Source organism: Gigantopelta aegis, chromosome 6, assembly GCF_016097555.1.
Source record: "Gigantopelta aegis isolate Gae_Host chromosome 6, Gae_host_genome, whole genome shotgun sequence".
Lineage (NCBI taxonomy): Eukaryota > Metazoa > Mollusca > Gastropoda > Neomphalida > Peltospiridae > Gigantopelta > Gigantopelta aegis.
In genome coordinates, this window is record NC_054704.1 from 26,653,309 (window position 1) to 26,659,180 (window position 5,872).

The 5,872-nt window shown below is 41.0% G+C and overlaps 1 non-coding gene across 1 annotated transcript; it reads right to left on the minus strand.

Moving 5' to 3' along the window:
* Positions 1-775: 775 nt before the first annotated feature.
* Positions 776-849, minus strand: Trnan-guu. Its single transcript has one exon. It is a non-coding gene; the product is annotated as a tRNA-Asn (tRNA).
* Positions 850-5,872: the final 5,023 nt, after the last annotated feature.

Genomic DNA, 5,872 nt, shown 5'->3' on the forward strand with positions numbered 1-5,872 from the left:
ACTGTGTTTTGTTATATTTATTAATGGTGGCTGACAGTGATAGTAATACACAAATTGTCAGGCCATAATGGAGTATGCTGTATTCCACTGATAATAGTAAGTTGTCAGTTCGTGTTTGTGGTAGGCATTATATACATTTTATTGCAGACATTTCTATTACTATAATTGTATAACACTGAATTCTTATTTCCCAGCATGACTGTTTTTGGATTGCTGAACATCCCAAATCAATAAACTTTAGACCGTAGCCAGAGACGCATCTAGAATTCCACAGTGGGTGGGGTTCAGATTGTGTAGTGCAGAACCTATATACACTTTTGATGTTTGCCTCAGAAAATTTAATGTCATACGGACCACAATAATACAACACATTTTATTTACGGTTATATGGCGTCGGACATATGGATAACGACCACACAGATATTGAGAGAGGAAACCCGATGTCGCCACTTCATGGGCTACTCTTTTCGATTAGCAGAAAGGGATCTTTTATATGCACCATCCCACAGACAGGATAGTGAATACCACGACCTTTGTTACACCAATTGTGAAGTACGAGAACGAGAAATAGCCCACTGGGCCCACCGACGGGAATCGATCCTACATGGTACAGCGCTCGCCTGATGCGCGATCGATCTAGGATCGCGCATCAAGCGAGCGCTGTACGATTGAGCTACGTGCCGGTCCTACCGACTAAGCTGGATGCCACCCCTAAAATAATGAGTAATGCGAAGTTAAAAAATACTTGTATAATAGATATGGAAAAATATTACATCGTCCCTGGGTGGGCTCGAACCACCAACCTTTCGGTTAACAGCCGAACGCGCTAACCGATTGCGCCACAGAGACTGACATGACAGCGACAATCCGTTTTATCGTATACGATTGTTTGACCGCTACGATATAGCATGACTGCTTTCACACTAAGATTCGTTAATCTGGCGCAGTGACTGCGGGTAAATACTTGAATAATAATTATTAACCAGTAACACTTGAAACCTATTTCCAAAATGATTACTATTATTTTACCTACTGAACGATCAAAGAGCAGCTTTCTACTACAGAGGAATTTTAGCAGAAAACATTTGATTTCTTACCATGACACACCCGTGTGACACCAACTTCAACTTGAACTTCAGGCTGCGATTTTTCGTTATCAGTTAGGCCTGTGACTATAGTATATTCACGGGCGTAGGGAGGTGACAAAAAGTGGGGCAAACACACGTGCGCGCACACCCACACACACCACACACACACATACGCACGTATAAATATATAAAAACCATCGCAGCCGAATATGAACCAAGTGGACTTTTTCTCTTTTGTTTTTTCACGACCATAAACTCCATAATATGTATAAACCTGTATGTTTTAGTTCTGAAAGCGGACCATTTGCTTCAGCGTGGAGGTTCGTCCGAACCCCCTGACGCCCCCCCCCCAGCCTACGCCCCTTCCAGGTGTGTGTGTGTGTGTGTGTGTGTGTGTGTGTGTGTGTGTGTGTGTGTATGTATGTGTGTGTGTGTGTTGGGGGTGGGAAGGACGGGGGACACATCCACCCTATATATATATATATATATATATATAGAGAGAGAGAGAGAGAGAGAGAGAGAGAGAGAGAGAGAGAGAGAGAGAGAGAGAGAGAGAGAGAGAGAGAGAGAGGGAGAGCGAGGAGAGAGAGCGAGAGAGAGAGCGAGAGAGAGAGAGAGAGAGAGAGAGAGAGAGAGAGAGAGAGAGAGAGAGAGAGAGAGAGAGAGAGAGAGAGAGGTGTGTGTGTGTGTGTGTGTATGTGTGTGCCCTTCTTTTTTAAATTTGCATTTTGCAACTTGCTTTTTTTCTCGAGTTAGTCCATGAGTCCTTTTCCCCTTAATCATCCACATAAATATTTCTTGGATCCGGCCCTGTTTGCTGCACCAAGGCGGAGAGTGCCATATATGTTTGTCAGTGATAATAACATCCTTTTAATACTAATGCAAAACACAAACATGTGTAGCCTTTTATTATAAGTGCTTTAATGAAACAGAATAAGCTATGTAGATTTTAATCAGATAATCAGTTTAAAAGTGCATTCTCAAAGTTACAAGGGACTAGTTTCACTTATTTGTGTTTTACATGTACGTATTTGTGATAAATAGTTACAAATTAATCGATCTCAAACATATCTTTGTATATATAATTAACTCCAGAATATCAAAATTTTAATGTGTAAACAGTGGTTTCCTCCATAAGCGTAGGCGATAGCGGGCGGGTGTGTGTGTATGTGTGTGTGTGTGTGGGGGGGGGGGGGGGGGGCTCAAATTCGGGCAAAAATTATACAGATATTCGGGAAAATGTGTTAACCTGAAACCTTTTTACCATGTATTTTCATCATTCTTTCCTCAAAAGTAGTTGTAGTCCATGTAAAAATGCGAAGTGAGTACGGTTTACTAGTAATGCTAACGAATAAATGTTGTTATCCAGATTCGGGCATTTTTGTTTAATTCGGGCAAAAGCCGGCCTGTCCCCCCTACAAAAGTATGAGCTCGTACACCTATGGTTTCCTCGAGAATCCTTGGCGAAATATACAGAGTACATAGAAAATGTTCATCAGGCCACTGCACCATGACTGGTATATCAAAGGCCGTGGTATGTACTATTCTGTCTGTGGGGTGGTGCATATAAAATATCTCTTGCTACTAATGGTAAAAATGTAGCGGGTTTCCTCTCTAAAACTATGTGTCAGAATAACTAAATGTTTGACATCCAATAGCCGATGATTAATAAATTAATATGCTCTAGTGGTGTCGTTAAACAAAACAAACTTCAACTTTGTCAATATAAAAGTTTACCATTGTTTGACACTAAATAGCCAATGTATTTTTATGCTAGGGTGTCGTTAAACATTTATTCATTGTCAATATGGAAATGAAATTCGAATTCGAACGTCACACATTAACCAGTCGAGGACATTAGCAATAATGTAAATTTAATTAGTAGTAAATAAAACTATTTGCATGTAATTTTTCGTGGGCTTGTAATTCGAGGTATAATGTTCACAGTTCAGAAGGAAACTGATTCATAAATAATTTTGTTCATTATGCCCCCTTAATGTAACACACAATAATAATAATCGAGAGTGATTTCAACCAGACCATATAATCGGCGAAATGTTTTTGAAATCCTTCTTGACTACTAATGGTGTCGATCTACGAACATAATAATATATCAATTAATTATTAGCATATATGACATTTGATACCTTAAAAACGCTATTTAATTTACGTCGTTAATTTAATAACAACTATTATTTTTAAAAGCCGCACCTAGAGTTTCACCTATTTGAACTTCGCAATAACTAGTGCTTTTGAATTCAATGTGGAATAATTTATGTTTTGAACTCTTTCTAGCTATAACAGGCTGGTAGGTACTGGGTTCGGATCCCAGTCGAGGCATGGGATTTTTAATCGAGATACCGACTCCAAACCCTGAGTGAGTGCTCCGCAAGGCTCAATGGGTAGGTGTAAACCACTTGCACCGACCAGTGATCCATAACTGGTTCAACAAAGGCCATGGTTTGTGCTATCCTGCCTGTGGGAAGCGCAAATAAAAGATCCCTTGCTGCCTGTCGTAAAAAGAGTAGCCTATGTGGCGACAGCGGGTTTCCTCTAAAAACAGTGTCAGAATGACCATATGTTTGACGTCCAATAGCCGATGATAAGATAAAAAATCAATGTGCTCTAGCGGCGTCGTTAAATAAAACAAACTTTACTTTACTTTACTTTCTAGCTATAGTAACGGTCGGGGTATATTATAGTGTTAGAGCACTTGTCTGAGGGGCGACCAATCGCAGGATCGATCGCATCCTATGCATTAATAGTAGTAGTAGTAGAAGCAGCAGCAGCAGCAACAGCAACACTGGCGTAGGAAGCGTGGGAGGGGCAAGGGGGTATGTGCCCCTCCCACTTTGTAGCATAGTGGTAGAGCACTTGTCTGAGGATCGATCGCATCCTATGCATTAATAGTAGTAGTAGTAGTAGTAGTAGTGGTAGTAGTAGTAGTAGTAGTAGTAGTAGTAGTAGTAGTAGTAGTAGTAGTAGTAGTAGTAGTAGTAGTGGTAGTGGTAGTAGTAGTAGTAGTAGTGGTGGTAGTAGTAGTAGTAGTGGTAGTAGTAGTAGTCGTAGTAGTAGTGGTGGTAGTAGTAGTAGTTGTAGTAGTAGTAGTAGTAGTTGTAGTAGTAGTGGTGGTAGTAGTAGTAGTAGTAGTAGTAGTGGTAGTAGTAGTAGTAGTAGTAGTAGTAGTAGTAGTAGTAGTAGTAGTGGTGGTAGTAGTAGTGGTGGTAGTAGTAGTAGTAGTAGTAGTAGTAGTAGTAGTAGTGGTAGTAGTAGTAGTGGTAGTGGTAGTAGTAGTGGTAGTAGTAGTAGTGGTGGTAGTAGTAGTAGTAGTAGTAGTAGTGGTAGTAGTAGTAGTAGTAGTGGTAGTAGTGGTAGTAGTAGTAGTAGTGGTAGTGGTAGTAGTAGTAGTAGTAGTAGTAGTAGTAGTAGTAGTAGTAGTAGTAGTGGTGGTAGTAGTAGTGGTGGTAGTAGTAGTAGTAGTAGTAGTAGTAGTAGTAGTAGTGGTAGTAGTAGTAGTAGTAGTAGTAGTAGTAGTAGTGGTAGTAGTGGTAGTAGTAGTAGTGGTAGTAGTAGTAGTAGTAGTAGTAGTAGTGGTAGTAGTAGTAGTGGTGGTAGTAGTAGTGGTGGTGGTAGTAGTAGTAGTAGTGGTAGTGGTAGTAGTGGTAGTAGTAGTAGTGGTAGTAGTAGTAGTAGTAGTAGTGGTAGTAGTAGTAGTGGTAGTAGTAGTGGTAGTAGTAGTGGTAGTAGTAGTAGTGGTAGTAGTAGTAGTAGTTGTAGTAGTAGTAGTAGTAGTGGTAGTAGTAGTAGTAGTAGTAGTGGTAGTAGTAGTGGTAGTAGTAGTGGTAGTAGTAGTGGTAGTAGTAGTGGTAGTAGTGGTAGTAGTGGTGGTAGTAGTGGTAGTAGTGGTAGTGGTGGTGGTAGTAGTAGTAGTAGTAGTAGTAGTAGTAGTGGTAGTAGTAGTGGTGGTGGTAGTAGTAGTAGTAGTAGTAGTGGTGGTGGTGGTGGTGGTGGTGGTGGTGGTGGTGGTGGTGGTGGTGGTGGTGGTGGTAGTAGTAGTGGTAGTGGTAGTGGTAGTGGTAGTGGTAGTGGTAGTGGTAGTAGTAGTAGTGGTAGTAGTGGTAGTGGTGGTAGTGGTAGTAGTGGTAGTAGTGGTAGTAGTAGTAGTAGTAGTAGTAGTAGTAGTAGTAGGAAGAAGCGGGGGGATGGGCATGTGCCACCCCACCTTGTAGCAGCAGCGATATATTTATACGTGTGTGTATTGTGTGTTGTGTGTGTATGTGTGTGTGTTGTGTGTATGTGTGTGTTATGTGTGTGTTGTGTGTATGTGTGTGTTATGTGTGTGTTGTGTGTGTGCCCCCACCCCCACTTTTTAGCACCTTTCGACGCCCGTGAATAATAGTAGTAGTCGTAGTGGTGATAGTGGAAGTAGTAGTAGTGGTATTACTAGTATAGTAATAGTAGTGGTGGTGGTGGTGGTAGTAGTAGTAGTAGTAGTAGTAGTAGTAGTAGTAGTGGTAGTGGTAGTGGTAGTGGTAGTGGGTGGTAGTAGTAGTATAGTAGTAGTAGTAATAGTAGTAGTAGTAATAGTAATAGTAGTGTTTTTGGTGTCAGAGGATTCCCTCCCTCTCTTGATCAAGTTACGACTTGTAAAATGTTCAAGGTGCTCTTAAAGAAACGCTCCCTTCCTATCGCTAAATAAACATTCCTTTCTGTTTCTTTCGGGTTATTTCAACAAAGAGCGCTCGCCTAATGCGCGGTCGGTCTAGGATCGATCCCCGTCGGTA